We start from the raw sequence: 17393 nt of genomic DNA on the forward strand, positions 1-17393 counted from the left end.
GAAAATCAGTTGACTTGTGCTCATTTGGGGAACTTAGTCCTTAAGCGCGTTCTTGTCTTGATCACATCCATATGCTTCGACACTTCCACCATACATGTATGCTTTACAAAGGAGTTTCAGTAATAAGTGACAAAAATTTCTTTTGAATCTCACAGTAGCACAATTTAGATAACTTAGGCGAAAAGGCTCTACTTAACGACTCTAATGATATAAAGGATTGTGACAAGCTAAGTTTAAGCCTATCAAACTCCTAGATAGACTTGGCCTGTGCATGTCAGACACTACTTAAAATCTCTAAATCTTTAAGGCCAACTATGTGATACTTCTAAAGAATTGCCCCAATTTCCATTCAAAAGACACTAAATTTTGGTATAGAGGAATAACGAAAGCTTTGAAGGCTATATGACTAACTCGAGGGAAAATTTGCTTAACTTTCTAGTCCTAAAGGTATTTGATTCTAAGTAGTTGGAAAGTGAGAAATTTTTAAAGAAATATTAAGGAAAATATTTGATTAAAAAATCTCGGCCCTAGTTCTAGTCCCAAGGCACATGATTTTAAATGGAACAATGTACACATTTTGGAAAATTGAGAAAATAGTTTTGGATTGGTTTAAAAAAAATCTGCCCCAGTTTTTTTTTGGTACTAGGAAATTTGGACTTGAAACAATGGAAAAGACCAAACCCTTGCATAGAGTTGCCTCGGTATCAAGACGAGGATCAGGCCAAAACATAGTTTGAAAAACCAAAGGCATAAGGGGTTTTAAATCAAAAGGGGTCGAACCCATCTCGGGCTGCCTATGTATTCTTGTCAAGAGGTGTCGAGACAGAAATCAGGCCAAACACAGTTCAAACGAAATAGGGGCTTTAAATTTTTTTATAATAAAGGGGTCGAACCCAAATTAGGTTGTCTACGTATCCAATAGGAATCAGGCCAGACATAGTTCATTGCATAAAAAGACAGGAAGTTTTTAAAATAAAGAAGCCAAACCCATATTAGGTTGCCTACATATCCAAAGGGAATCAGGTCCGGACGTAGTTCGTTACAAGAAAATGGAATCCTAACTTAGATGGCCGTAACAAAACATAGAGGCGACATGACAAAAAATAGGTTCTAACTTATGCCTCAGGCCAATTACAAAAGAAATTCATGACTTAAACTACTGAAACTCCCGGCGAACCGGGGCTGAGATGCAAGTCCAATTCTTCAAAACAGATCCTGGTTCGACAACACGTACAGTCGGTGTTTCAGCAATGTCTTCAAATACCATATCACGACCATCTTCATCTCCCACGAGCAAGTTCTTGACACCCTCTATAATATCATCATATGAAATCTCTACAGGTACATCCGGAGTCTAGACAATAGTAGGCTTTAGGAAAGTTTGGTTAATGGTTGGGATCGGTTTTGGTAGGTGGATCTCTTTTTCTTTCTTCTGTCGTGCTTCCTTCACTTCCTCTCTAAACCAAAAGTAAACTGTTGTCCAGGCAGGACTATAGGCTCAACTCGTCCATTCAATATTTTTCCCAACCCCAATCCTGGTTGATACCCATTTTTTAGCATTTCCTTTTCCACCATGATTGCAGCGCAAGACATCTTTGGCTCCTGGATTTGGCTCCCTTCAGCTACACAGGCAGGATCCACAATTTCCCATGCATGGTATGTAGTTCCATCAAGCTCTCCTGTTACTTCAATGAACGGGATGTTGGGAATAAACCCTTGCCAAAATAATATTCACGGTAATAAAAGTGGAATAATAATGTAGCACCGAGATACGGTAATTAACAAGAATAAAAGAGTAACAACGACACTAAGATTTTTACGTGGAAAACCCTTTTAATAAGGGAAAAAACCACGGCCCCGAGAGGAGCAACTGATATCACTATAGTAAGGAATTTTACACTTTGTAGGTCGGAGATAAATACTCCAAAGACCACTACAACACTCAAAAGAAATAACCCTCTTTTGATATTCCCACCTCACTACAATATCGCTCACTCTCTATTTTCCTCACAGACTATTTTCTTATACCTTGTCTGTGAAACCTCACTCTTTCTTTCTCTCTTTGTTGGTGTGTAGAAATGAGAGTTGAAGCTCTCCTTTTATAGCCAAAGCTTCACCCTCTAAAGCCTACAATATTTGACAATTTACACACACTTTTCACAATTCAACAAAGTTGACTACCAAACCAACGAAATTCAACAAGGTTGGCTACCAAACCAAACTAATTCAACAAGGTTGGCTACCTAACCAAACCAAGTCAACAAGGTTGATTACCAAACCAAAGAAACTTTTATTAGGCACATGCCTAATACTTCTTCAATGAGATGGACATAATCAATCTCCCCCTCCAGTCTCATTCATCCAGAGGAGGTAGCACTGTCTTCTAGTTTGAGTGCATGCCGACAAGTTCTTTGCATAACTCGAACTTGTTCCTTGGTACCACCTTGGTCAGCATATCTGCGGGATTCTCACTTGTAGAAATCTTCAAGACTTTTAGAGATTCATTATCTACCATTTCTCGAATCCAATGATATCTCACATCAATGTGTTTGGTCCTTGCATGGTACATAGAGTTCTTGCTAAGGTCTATTGCACTTTGACTGTCACAATAGACGACATACTCCTTCTGATGCAATCCAAGCTCTTGAAGGAATCGCTTGAGCCATATCATCTCCTTGCCAGTTTCTGTAGCGGCAATGTACTCTGCTTCAGTTGTTGAAAGTGCAACGCACTTCTGCAACTTAGACTGCCATGATATAGCTCCCCCTGAAAATGTAAATAAATATCCAGTAGTAGATTTTCTGTTGTCAATGTCACCTGCCATATCAGCATCTGTATAGCCCTTCAAGATTGGATCAGATCCTCCAAAGCACAAACAATCTCCCGTGGTACCTCTCAGGTACCTGAGTATCCACTTGACTGCTTCCCAATGTTCCTTTCCAGGATTTTCAAGAAACCTGCTGACAACACCAACTGCGTGAGCAATATCAGGTCTAGTACATACCATTGCATACATCAAGCTTCCGACTGCTGAAGAATAAGGAACTTTAGCCATGTTCCCTTTCTCCTCCACTGTTGTAGGACACATCTTCTTACTCAACTTTAGATGACCAGCAAGAGGTGTGCTGACTGGCTTAGCATTCTTCATGTTGAAGCGTTCTAGTACACGTTCAATGTACTTCTCCTGAGATAGCCACAACTTTCTACTTGTTCTCTCTCGAACTATCTTCATCCCTAGAATTTGTTGTGCTGGGCCCAAGTCCTTCATATCAAATGACTTGGACAGATCTCCTTTCAACTTTGCTATCAACCCCTTGTCTTTTCCTACAATTAACATGTCATCCACATACAACAACAATATAATAAAGTTATTCTCAGAAAATCTTTTGAAGTATACACATGGATCAGAATAGGTCTTTAGGTATGTTTGACTTTTCATGAATGAGTCAAACTTCATGTACCACTGCCTTGGTGCCTGCTTCAATCCATAAAGACTCTTATTCAATTTGCACACCATGTGTTTCTTTCCAGCTACTTCAAATCCTTCTGGCTGCTCCATATAAATCTCCTCTTCCAAATCTCCATGAAGAAATGCAGTTTTCACATCCAACTGCTCCACTTCAAGATCTAGGCTAGCTGCTAAGCTCAAAATTGTTCGAATAGAAGTCATTTTGACAACAGGTGAGAAAATTTCGTCAAAATCAATACCTTTCTTTTGTTCGAAGCCTTTAACCACCAATCGAGCTTTGTATCTGACCAGCTTGCCATTTCCATCTTTCTTGAGTTTAAAGACCCATTTGCATTTGAGTGGTCTTTTACCCTTTGGAAGTTCAACCAGCTTGTATGTGCCATTTTTCTGTAGAGATTCCATCTCTTCTTGCATAGCTTTCATCCACTGGTTCTTTTCTGGATGGGACAACACCTCCTTAAGACTTTCTGGCTCCCCCTCATCACTGATGAGGACATACTCTGTGGAAGGGTACCTGCGTGACTCTACCCTTGGCCTCTCTGATCTCCTCAGAGGTTGAGGTTGTTCTTCTCCCTGAGTGGGGTGCTCCACTTCCTCGACACCTTCATCAAGTTGCTCCCCCTGCTCAATAACCTCACCAGGTTGCTCCCCCTGCTCGGCAACCTCGTCGGTCGTACTTTCTGCACTTGTGGGATTGTTAGAAGTAGAAGGAATAGTAACAAAGTTAGGAATTATACCATTCTTCGCCTTTTCTGACATATCAGCAGCAGTTCCAACTTCACTTTCTCGGAAGACTACATCTCTGCTTCTGATGACCTTCTTCTTTACAGGATCCCACAGTCTGTACCCGAACTCTTCATCTCCATATCCGATAAATATGCAGGGAACAGATTTATCATCCAGCTTTGTTCTCTGCTCTTTTGGTACATGTGCAAAAGCTCTGCAACCGAACACCTTCAGATGCGAGTAGGACACCTCCTTGTTGGTCCAAACTCTCTCTGGGATTTCAAACGCCAACGGAACTGATGGACTCCTATTGATCAGGTAACAGGCTGTCTGAACTGCTTCACCCCAGAATGACTTAGGCAGTTTAGCCATTCTGAGCATGCTTCTCACCTTCTCCACAATGGTGCGGTTCATCCTCTCGGCTACGCCATTGTGCTGTGGGGTTCCAGGAACTGTCTTTTCATGTCTGATCCCATGACTTGAACAATACTCTTCAAATTCCCTTGAAGTGTACTCACCTCCATTGTCACTTCGGAGACGCTTTAGCTTTCGACCCGTCTCCCTTTCTACTAGAGCATGAAACTTCTGGAAAACTTGAAACACCTGATCTTTGGTTTTCAAAATATAAACCCATAATTTTCGTGAAGCATCATCAATAAAAGTAACAAAATATTTGTTACCGCCCATTGATTCAATTTCCATTGGGCCGCAAACATCAGAATATACTAAATCAAGTATATTCAATTTTCTTTCAGACGATGTCTGAAATGAGACTCTATGCTGCTTACCAAATAAACAGTAGTCACAAGGTTTTACCGTTGTACCTTTGGCATAAGAAATGAGTGATTTCTTGGCAAGAATCTGCAATCCCTTCTCGCTCATATGACCCATTCTTTTGTGCCACAAATCTACAGAAATCTCATCTTGTGCCGCGTTCAATTCACCTTGGCATATTTCTGCATTTGTCCTGTACAACGTGCCACGAGCAACTCCCTTTGCAATCACCAATGATCCCTTAGTGAGTCTCCACTTTTGATTTGCAAAATAACTCTCGTATCCATCTCGGTCTAAAGCAATTCCCGAGATCAAGTTCATCCGCAAATCAGGTACATGCCGCACATCCTTTAGAACCAATGTGCATCCGACATTTGTCTTGATACAAATGTCACCAATCCCCGCAATCTTTGAGTAACTTGTGTTACCCATTTTCACTGTGCCGAAATCACCTGCTACATATCTGCAAAAAAGATCTCTTACCGGTGTGGCATGGTGAGATGCCGCTGTGTCAACCACCCATTCCGACTCTGGACCTGACAGGTGCATGCATTCCTCTTCCTCATTTATAAAGAGGACAACATTATCATTATTTTGCACCATGGCGGCTGTGTTGTCGTCATTCTTCTGGCCACTGGTTTCACCTTTGCCCTTCCTTGGATTTGGGCAATCTCTTTTGAAGTGACCTGGTTGATTACAGTTGTAGCAATTTCTGACTCTTGATTTGGATCGGTTCTTTGACTTCCCACGAGCTCCGGATCTACCATAGTTGTTCGAACTCCTTTGATAACTCCTGCCTCTACCTTCTGTGATGAGAGCCTGTCCTTGATTTTCAGGCTTCTTTCTCATCTTCTCATTGAGTAGAAGAGCCGATGTGACATCTTTCAACTCAATAGTAGTCTTACCGTGCAGGATGGTTGTTGCCAAATTATCGTACGAAGATGGCAACGAGTTCAATAGCAAGATGGCTTTATCTTCTTCCTCGATTTTCACTCCGAGGTTGGCAAGCTGTGTGATTAGTCCGTTAAACACATTTAAATGTGACAAAAAATTCGTACCTTCACTCATGTGTAGGGCGTATAACTGCTTCTTCAGGTACAATTTATTTGTCAGCGTTTTGGACATGTATAGGCTTTCCAACCTTGTCCAAATTCCACGTGCAGTGTCTTCATCAATGATGTTATTTACCACATCATCTGATAAGTGCAACCTGATTGCACTAGCAGCTCTTTCATCCAAGTCAGCCCAATCCTCAGCTTTCATGGTATCAGGCTTTTTGGAATCAACATCTAGAACCTTGTGTAATCCTTGTTGGATGAGCAGATCTCTCATCCTTCTTTGCCATGTTGAGAAACCGTTATCTCCGTTGAATTTTGCTACCTCGTACTTTACTCCGGACATTTTTATTTTTCACCAAGTATAGTACTATCGATAGTGAATAGTATTTCAGTGAACGAGCAGAACCTGTGCTCTGATACCAGTTGTTGGGAATAAACCCCTTGCCAAAATAATATTCACGGTAATAAAAGTGGAATAATAATGTAGCACCGAGATACGGTAATTAACAAGAATAAAAGAGTAACAACGACACCAAGATTTTTACGTGGAAAACCCTTTTAATAAGGGAAAAAACCACGGCCCCGAGAGGAGCAACTGATATCACTATAGTAAGGAATTTTACACTTTGTAGGTCGGAGATAAATACTCCAAAGACCACTACAACACTCAAAAGAAATAACCCTCTTTTGATATTCTCACCTCACTACAATATCGCTCACTCTCTATTTTCCTCACAGACTATTTTCTTATACCTTGTCTGTGAAACCTCACTCTTTCTTTCTCTCTTTGTTGGTGTGTAGAAATGAGAGTTGAAGCTCTCCTTTTATAGCCAAAGCTTCACCCTCTAAAGTCTATAATATTTGACAATTTACACACACTTTTCACAATTCAACAAAGTTGGCTACCAAACCAAAGAAAATCAACAAGGTTGGCTACCAAACCAAACTAATTCAACAAGGTTGGCTACCTAACCAAACCAAGTCAACAAGGTTGATTACCAAACCAAAGAAACTTTTATTAGGCACATGCCTAATACTTCTTCAATGAGATGGACATCATCACGGGATAGATTGCTCCCGATAGATAGACGTATCACCTTCTCCATGTATGACTATTTGTTGCTGATCCCACTTAAACTTGACGGTCTGATGCAAAGTCGATGGCATAACCCCAGCCAGATGAATCTATGGTCTTCCTAATAACAGGTTGTATGTTGTGGAAATATCAAGTACTTGAAACCCCATAATGAACTCGACTGGCCAAATCAACACGTTCAATTCTACCTCTCTAATTGAACTTTTCACGGCACCGTCAAATGCTCAAACCCTCATATAACTTGGCTTGAGTTTACTGAAATCATACCCTATCTTCTTTAGAGTAGTGAGCGGACAAATGTTAACCCCAGAACCTCCATCAATCATCACTCTAGATATGAACATATCACGACACTTAACAGTGATGTGGAGCGCCTTGTTATGACTACATCCCTCTGGTGGAAATTCTTCATCATCAAAGCTGATTAGGTGACAATCAATCATACGTCCAACCATTCCAGCTATTGCTTCACTAGTTGTTTCAGTCGGCACATATGCTTCACTCAGAATCTTTAGGAGTGCATCTCGGTGTACGTCCAAAGTCAAAAGAAAAGATAGGATTGGAATCTGGGCATTGGACTTCTTCAATTGATCTACAACTGAGTATTCACTTGCCTTGATCTTTCTCAGAAACTCTTGTGCTTCTACGTTTGTCACAACGTTCTTGGGTGGAACATTGCATTCATTGCCTTGTCTCAACCCAGTTAGTTTTATGGAGTGTAACATCTTCCAGACCTCGTCATTCCCAAAATCTTTGGCCTATTAGTGGTCGTTTCTTTTCCATGGTATTCCATTACAACCTGTTGATAATTCCACGGTATGGCTCTAGTATCAACCACTAGTAATTGAATTGACGCTTGAAGTACCTTCACAGGTGTAGATGCAACTCCTAGTATCTCAATGGGTGTAAAACCTCTTATCATTACAGTAGGAGAAGTAACAACCACAAATGTATAATCTTCCATGCTCCTAACAGGCACGATGAATCTAGCCGGATCATCATCTTCTTCATCAACTCCAATCATATTCAGCGAGGCTTCATTATGATTCGGGAGTGGATTGGTGTTCACATTTGTTGTTGGTTGTCTGATTTTGATTTGTTTTGCTTCAATGAGGTCTTCAACCTTGTGTTTCAATGCATAACAACGGTCAGTTGAATGTCCTTTTACCCCAGAATGATATGCACCGGTCTTGGTAGGATCAAAACTTCTAGGTAATGGGTTTGGAATTTTGCCTTCCACAGAATACAATAAACCTGAAGCTTGCAACCTTTCAAAGACAACACTCAATGGCTCCCCTAATGGTGTGAAGTTGCGAGCAGGCCTGTTTGGACGGAGTTCGCATGTATTGTTGGGATGATGAGGTTGTTGTGGTGGTAGAGCTTGTTATATTGGTTGTGTTATAAACAGGATATGAGTTTTGTGGTGGTTGAGGCTGGTAAGATGATGAAGTTTGGTAAGGTGACTGTGAGGAATATTGGAAATGTTGTGAATAGGGGGCGTTTGATTGTTACTGTGAAGGTTTTCGTTGGTGAAACGAAGTACCTCCCAAAGCCATTACAGCTGCAACTTCTTTCTCCTTTTTCTTTCCGCTCCCGATGGCACCGATTTGGATAACCTTGCTAGTGGCGTGTAATGCTGCTAGACTTGTTATTCTTCAAGTCTTGATCCCATTTTTGATCATTTCTCCGGCTTTGATTACCTCTGCAAATGTTTTTCTACCCATTACGATCATTCGCTCATAATATTCAAGTTCCTGCACCCGAATGAAATAGGTTATCATTTCTGTCTCTTCCATTGGCGGGTGTACCCTTGATGCTTCTTACCTCAACCTTATAGCATATTCCCGAAAAGATTCAGTTGATTTCTTCTTCAATTCGGTTATCAAAATTCTGTCCGGAGCAATCTCAACATGAAACTTGTAATGATCAACAAAAGCATTTGCCAAATCATCCCAAGTACGCCATTTGGTAATGTCTTGTTTAGAGTACCACTCTAAAGCTTTTCCGCTCAAACTTTGATTGAATAATTTGATTCTTATCCCTTCATTCTACCCCACGCCAATTAACTTTTCACAATAGAGCTTCAAGTGGAAGAAAGGATTCCCTGATCCGTCAAACTTCTCGAACTTTGGAATCTTGTAACCAGGTGGCAACTCTACTTTAGGAAATGCACATAACTCTTCATACTTCACGCTTTGATTAGTACCCAACCCTCGTAGACCTCTCAAAGCATCTTTCAAACTCTTGAGCTTCCTATTTATCATTTCACCATCAACTGCTTTTGCCTCCTTTTCGGCTTCAACGTAATGATCCACATCTAGACGACACAGTCCTGGGGTTTGTGTCATAGGTGGGACTGTCGCATAAGTATGTATTGGTGAAACTTGCTGCACATTAGTAGCATTATGTGTCAGTTGTGTGTATTGAACCTTTGGAGGAGCAACTATGGATGGAAGGAGAGCATTTTGAGTGACTGAGTGGTACATTTTGAATTGGTTGAGGAGCAGTGAACTGATTTTCTCAATTTAGTCCATCCAAGTTTGGAAATGGGAGTGGTATATGCATATTTTCGCGAATGCGTTGAGGAGGAGGAGGAGTCATGTGAGGTGGAGTTTGAGAAAATGATCTATTTTGTTGTACCATGTAGCTTAGTTCAGCAACTTTTTGTTCCAAACGAGCAATGACCTCCAAATGTTTCTGGGTCTCTTGAGAGGCGAGGGTCATCTGTTGTAGGAAGCGCGAGAGTTGGAACGGATGAAATAACCACATCTACCAAACTCAAATCTGTACTGGAAAGATTCCCTTCAGCCATCTGAGGAACTAGTGGTAAGTCTGCGACTAATCTCTTGCTTCTAGACCGCGTGAAATATGGATGCTCCCCCAACTCCCCTTTTAGCACAAGTCAACCTTCTTTTTTAAAAAAATAATTTTTTTAAAAAAATAGAAAAAGAAAAATAAGAAAAAGAAAACAAGTTAGTATGTGGAAATAAAATATTTTGCATAAAAATAAGCACATTGTTGCACATAGCATGTTATTGCACAAAGATTATAGCGTCCTATTATGCAAAGGACCTTACTGTGCCGGAGGTAGGCCTAACGATAATTTGAAGGATAATTATGCCATCGTGTGTCATTCCATAACTCGTATAAATTAATTTTATTCCCAAAGAAAGTAAAGTACAAGGATAGTTTTTTTTTGTTATTTCTCACACGAAGAACGAAAGAATTACATGAAGAATGAAATATACAATATACATGCTTTCTAATCTAAGTAAACTAAGCTCCTTCAATCTATTTGATGGTGTCAACCACTTCTTGCAAACTTAAAATTTCCATACCTCTCATAAAAGGTTTAGTCATAATCTCTCTCCCTAGGATTTAATTAATTTAGAGAAAATGGTCCACATAATTGAAATATTTATCCTTCAAAATATGCACATAAATTATGAAAAGTGTCACTTAGGGTCATAAACCCATTCGGACATTTGGTAAGGTTGGCTAATGGACTTAATACACCAAGGGTATTAAGTACCTTAGGCTTAAATGATGCATATATCACAAAAGGTTTTGGCTTAGCTCTATCCTATGTTGATTAAGAGTGAGTTTTTCTAGACTGGTCTGCTCTCAAGTGGACAACTTGAGAGTGGAAAGCTTGTGACTGTCGACTGCACCGCAGATCAACTTACTCACGAACTTTCCCCTAAAAAGGTTTTTTAAGTAGTGCACGGCTGCAAATCACGTAACCGCTTAGTGTGTGAATTGTGTGAATTTTTGAAATGTGGGGGAAGTGAAACGGAATGACAGTTATATTAAAGCAATAACATATAAACAATTTTTATCAAGTAAAATAATTATGGCATGTAAAACAATTTAAGATCAAATAAAGTAAGCACAGAAACCTTAATTAACTAAGCCCGTTATGGTTAGAACCTAAGTATTCTCCAACAGAGTCGCCAAGCTGTTATACCCCATTTTAACCAGGTCAAATTAGAGTATAACATACTGGTGATTCCTGAATTAATTATTAATTAAAGAGTCGTCACCTAATCATTTTAAAGGTGAATTAGGACACCTATTTTAAACAAGATAATGTAAAGTTAAATTCCATTAAAGTTTACTAAATATGAGAGATTCTAAGGTAAGGGTTCAAATTAACTTAAGGGGAAGGTGTGAAGCACCCCTCAAGATCCGCATGAGACGCGGTTACCTTCGGACTTAGTGAAATTTAACTAAAGCTTTGTAAGACTGTTAGACTACAAGAGTTAAAATATTTCACAAAATATTATATGTCATTTGAAAACTCAAATTTGATTTTAGGATATTAACTCTAAAAGGACACTGGAGGAAAATGCCCAAAGGCTTTAATTAAAAATCGTAAAGGCTTGAAGTTAAGAATAGTTAAGAAAGCAAATGTATTGTTTATTTGTTTAAAAGCTCTAATTGATAAAAAAGCATGACATTGATTTACAAGATAGTTAGCTTGAGTATTATAAAAAGAATACTTAGTAGGAAAAAAATTCTAATTGGACTAAAACTAGGATCAACCCATATTGACTTAACCATTATTCAGTTAAACTAATTTCATAAGCACTACTTAGGCAGGTAGGTATTGCTGGGATAACTAATTCAATTTTAACTGTATTGGTTACCCTTACACGTTCATGCAAGAATTAATTAAGAGTGATAGTAAACAAAATATATAAAAACAGTTAATAAAATGTCGAATAACAATGATAATCCATCCCCTTTCTAGGGATGGCCAAATTTAACTTTGGAATTTTTCTTGTGTCTATCCCACATGAATTATCAGGTCTATGAAGGAGAAATATGGTAGAGGAAATGCAGCAGTGGCGACTTCATGGAGACAACGAGTCTCGCATTGAGACTCAAAAAGTTGCTCCAAAGTGTACCTTTTTAGAGGCAGTGAACTAAAACTTTGAGATTTCAGATCTACTCCCTCCACGTAACAAGATTGAAACTTTGTTTTAGCGAACTAAATAGAGACAGAGATTAAAGAAGAGAATTACTTGGTGACTCGATTTTGCCGTGTTCTAACTATTTTTCGAGGATTCCCAGATGATCTTTCGGTTGGAGAGTTGGGGAGTATTATAGGAGAAAACTAGGGTTTTAGAAGCGGAAATTGAAAGACCCATTTAAAATTCAAAATTGCTCATTCAAGATTCGTCCAAACTGTGACAGAAAGAAGATCAACAAAATAGTCCTCTTTTCATACCAAAGTTTTCAGCTTTTCATTGAATATACAAGAGAGAGAATGAAGACTTTGACGAAAATGGTGAAACCATTTTGATTTAATAGTGAAAGCGAGTTGGAATTTTGTCCAAGAGAGGAAAGGGGTGGGCGGTTGCATAGAGAAATTGAAATTTCAAAACCCTAGCAAGTCTGAATACTATTAGGTCTAAATATTAAGAAATGAGGATCATTGGATCATTCTAATTTTAATCCTACGGTCGAGATGAGAGCTTCTACAGGATTCTTTTAGATGGGCTAGGCAAATTGGGCTTCAGTTGGGCTTAAATAAGAATCTGATAAATTATATTTGGACTCATTAGTCTTCAAAAGGAATTTTACTACATGGGCTAATCATTTTGGCAGACTTTGGGCTCATCTATAAAAATGGGTTATCCTTTGAGTCTAATTTGAAGTCATTTTCTTTCTTCTTATTAATTTCTTTGAGCTTCCTTTGTCTTGATAATTTGGACATAATACAATAATATGATAGACATATAGATTATTCAAAATATATAATTAGTTTATATAATTAAAATATAATATTTTTAGTATTAATGACAATATTAATAATAATAATTATGGTACTAATAGTAACTACCACTACTACTAATAATAATAATAATTAGTAATGATATTATTAATAGTGATATTAATCTTAAAAGTAATATAATTATAATAAGGGTAATAATAACCATAAACTAAATAATAATACACTATTAGAGCATTAATGACCAGGAAGCGCAAGGAAATTAAGTAGAAAAAAATGGGACAAAATTGGATGTCAACAGCCTTCACATAAGAGATAACACTACGGGTAGAATGAACAGGAGTCCCTCTCCACTATAAACGAGATAAACCCGCCCAGGCTAAGGTCACAGTCTTGGCATGACAGTCCAAGATAGCGTGGTAAGGTGATAACCAGTCCATCCCCAGTATGACATCAAAATCAACCATGTCTAGAAGCAACAAAGCTACACGAGTCTCAAGACCCCCAATCACCACAATACAAGAATGATGGACTCGATCTACCACAATATAATCACCCACCGGTGTAGACACATATACATGAGCATTCAAGAAATCACTAGGCATAACCAGATACGGTGCAAAATAAGATGACAAATAGGAGTATGTAGACCCTGTATCAAATAAAACTGAAGCATCTCTGCCACAAACCAGAACAGTACCTGTGATAATTGCTTCGGTAGCCTCAGCCTCAGGCCTGGCTAGAAGAGCATAACATCGGGGCTGGGCCCTACCACCCTGGACTACATCTTTGGGATGGTCTGCAGCTGGCTGGCCTCTACCTCTAGCGGTCTGAGCTCCACTTATAACACCTATACCTCCACCTATAGCATCTCTACCCACACCCCTAGCTGGCGGAGCGGGTGGTGGAACACCTGGTGCCTGAGCCATAGCACGGGAACCCTGCTGCTGCGGCTGAGTACCCACCCTCTGGATATGACCATACTCACTACACTCAAAACATCCACCTAAGTGCTGCGGCTGAGGAAACTGAGATTGACCCTAGTGACCTGAATGACCACCTCGAAAACTCTGGAGCGGCGGTACACTGATAGGCTGCTGATCAGAATACTGCATATGAGAACCACGACCACCTGAAGTGCCGTGAGAAACCTGAAGTGCTGACTGAAAGGGCCTAGGAGGATGACCTCTACCATACGAATCCCTACCCCCAGACGAGGCGCCACTAAATCTGCCTGAATGACGAGGCCTCTTGTCCGGCCCATGACCACCTCCCTACGACAGAACCATCTCCACTCTCCTGGACACATTGCCCGCCTCCTGGAAAGAAATCTCACTCCTTGTCTCCCTAGTCATCTGAAGTCAAATCGGTTGAATAAGTCCCTCAATAAAACTCCTCACTCTCTCTCTCTCTCTCTCTCTCTCTCTCTCTCTCTCTCTCTCTCTCTCTCTCTCTCTCTCTCTCTCTCTCTCTCTCTCTCTCGGTGGGAAGTATGATAAGAGCATGATAAGCCAAGTCGATAAATCTGGTCTCATATTGGGTAACAATCATAGAACCCTGCTAGAGACGCTCAAACTACCTCCGATAGGCCTCTCTTTGAGTGATGGGGAGAAACTTCTCCAGAAATAGCTGAGTAAACTACTCCCAAGTCAAAGCTGGTGATCTGGCTGGTCTAGCCAAGCAATAATCTCTCCACCAAGTCTTGGCGGATTCCAACAAGCGAAAGGTAGCAAAATTGACCCCATTGGTCTCTACTATCCCTATATTCCTGAGAACCTCATGACAGCTGTATAGATAATCCTAGGGATCCTCAGAATATGCACCGCTGAAAGTAGTAGTGAAGAGTTTGGTGAACCTATCCAATCTCCACAAGGCATCGGCAGACATAACTGTTTCATCACCGGTCTAAGCTACCACACCCGGCGGAACTGCTTCAACTAGCTGAGCTGCTAGAGTCAGAAATTGGGGAGCCATTTGCTCTAGAGTGCGAGTAGCAGGAGTTTGGGCTCCTCCTCCATCCTGAGAGACGGCTGGTGCTACAGGGAGCAAGTCTACCCGGGTGACACTCTCCATAATTCCCACTAGATGGACCAGAGCATCCTGGAGTACCGGGGTGGAAATAAACCCCTCTGGGACTTGAATTGGGCCTACCAGAACTGTTTGGGCTGGAACCTCATCATCAAAGTCAACCTGAGGCTCCGCCGTTGGTGCTGCTGCTCTGGGCTGAGCTCTGACCCTACCTCGGCCTCTAGAACGGCCTCGGCCTCGCCCTCTGCCTCTCGTGGGAGCTGCTGCTGGGGGCTCGGGCTGCTGATCGGTGGAGGAGGAAGCGCGTGTTCTCGCGGCGAAAGAACAGAGTAGAAATTCAACAAGCATTGAGAAACCAAACCGCACGACAAGAAAGAATAAATGTGAAATTTTTCCTAACTCTATAGCCTCTGGGGATAAATACAGACGTCTCTGTACCGATCCCTCAGACTCTACTAAGCTTGTCCGTGAATTGTGAGCCCTATGTAACCTAGAGCTCTGATACCAACTTGTCACGACCCGGATTTTCCACTCTCGGTAGTCGTGATGGCGCCTACTCGTATAAGCTAGGCAAGTCGCGTATTGTAGAATTTCCAACTCATTTATTAGCCCTTTTTAATAATTTAAACTAAAATATGATCAATCGTGAAAAATTAACGATAGATAAAAACAAGCACAAGACTTAATCTAATAAATTAACCATAACCAGTACGACAATGCCAACATACGTCTCTACCCGGAATCCGGTGTCACAATATCACAGACTGTCTACGAGTACTACATACAAGTGTCTGAAAGGAAAAGTACAATTTGTCTCGGAAGTAAATGAAAACAGAATGCATAAAAGATAGAAGAGAACGCCGGGAGTGCGGACGCCTACAGGACTACCTGGGGATCTCTAGCTGGACTGAAGGCAGCTATCCAAATGCTACGGTCCAAACGTTGCCGCTCCGGTTTCTTCACATAGTGTAGAGTGTAGTATCAGCACAACCGACCCCATGTGCTGGTAAGTGCCTAGCCTAACCCTGGTGAATTAGTGACGAGGCTAGGACCAAATTACCAAATAAACCTGTGCAGTTATATAATATGCAACGGAAAATAAAACAAGAACAAACAAGTAAAGATAAGAGAGGGTACATGTTGCGGGGGAATATCAATACTAACAATAATTTAAGAGAAAGGCATAAGGAACAGTTTAGAATCTATAGCAAAGCAATGAAGAACTCGCAGCCAATCTATAAACAATTCGTATTTTCTATCGTTGCGGCGCGCAACCCGATCCAAAACATAATAACACTGTTGCGGCGTGAAACTCGATCCATATCATTTATCACTGTTGCGGCGTGCAACCCGATCCATATCATTTATTACTGTTGCGGCGTGCAACCCGATCCATATCATTTATTACTGTTGCGGCGTGCAACTCGATCCAATTATATTATTGTTCCAGCGTGCAACCCGATCCACATATACAGTTTTATACCAATTCACAAATAGAGTCCTGACAAGGAATCAATAAAGAAACAACGCTATCCTGGCAAGGGAATCGAGACAGTACATGTAAATACATCCCGGCAAGGGAGAAACAGCTATAACCAAACTTGTTCCAACATCTAACTACCTCAACTAACACCAATACTCAATCATAAGTAATTTCCACGAGAATAATCATAATCCTTGCTCAATGCAGAGAATCATCAACTTATGCATTCGTATTATTCATTAAGAACACAACAATTTCAATTTAAGACTCACGGTCATGCTCGACACCGACGTATAGATACTCGTCACCATGCCTATACGTCGTACTCAGCAGGTAACACGTAGAAAATAGGACACAGCTCTTAATCCCTCAAGCTAAGGTTAGACCAAACACTTACCTCGAACTTCCACGGCCAACTCAAGCCTCAAACACCGCCTTTCCTTTTGAATTTGGCTCGAAATCAATTATATCTAGACATAATCGACTTAATATCATCAATAAACGCTAAACAATCCAATTCCAATGTTTAATTATAGATTTCCTATCATTCTCCCCCAAAAGCCAAAAATCGACCATGGGCCCGCTTGGTCAAAATACGAGTTTCGGACCAAAACCCGATCGTCCATTCACCCACGAGCTCGAAATATATAATTAGTTCCAAAATTCGACCCCAAAACGAGGTCTAAATCCCAAATATACAAAAAGCCCTTACTCTACCCCAAACCCCTAATTTTCTACCCTTAAGAACATGATTTAAGCCTAGAAATCTAATAGGCGTTAATGGAAATTGAAGAAAATGAGTCTAAAATTACATACTTATGGATTTGTGGTGAAATTCTCTTTCACAAATCGCCCAATTTGGAGTTTGGAATAATGCTGTATTTTGGCCCGGGCCCGGGCCTTAGTGGGGCTAACGGGCCGGGCCTCGCGGTCCCGGGCTTCGTGGTCCTGGGCTTTGGCGGTCCCGGGCCTGGCGGTCCCGGTCTTCGTGGGCTCAATGGGTGGAACCGGCCCGTGACGGG

The 17393-nt window shown here is 40.6% G+C and overlaps 1 long non-coding RNA gene across 2 annotated transcripts; it reads right to left on the bottom strand.

Moving 5' to 3' along the window:
• Positions 1 to 8628: 8628 nt before the first annotated feature.
• On the bottom strand, positions 8629 to 12492 carry LOC138870143 (uncharacterized). Of its 2 annotated transcripts, none has more exons than XR_011400379.1 (2): positions 12151 to 12492; positions 8629 to 10030 (listed from the first exon to the last, which is right to left on the bottom strand). It is a non-coding gene; the product is annotated as an uncharacterized lncRNA (long non-coding RNA). The 2 variants fall into 2 exon arrangements; XR_011400380.1 differs by having other exon boundaries at positions 8629 to 10033.
• Positions 12493 to 17393: the final 4901 nt, after the last annotated feature.

This window comes from Nicotiana sylvestris, chromosome 6 (assembly GCF_000393655.2).
Source record: "Nicotiana sylvestris chromosome 6, ASM39365v2, whole genome shotgun sequence".
Classification (NCBI taxonomy): Eukaryota; Viridiplantae; Streptophyta; class Magnoliopsida; order Solanales; family Solanaceae; genus Nicotiana; species Nicotiana sylvestris.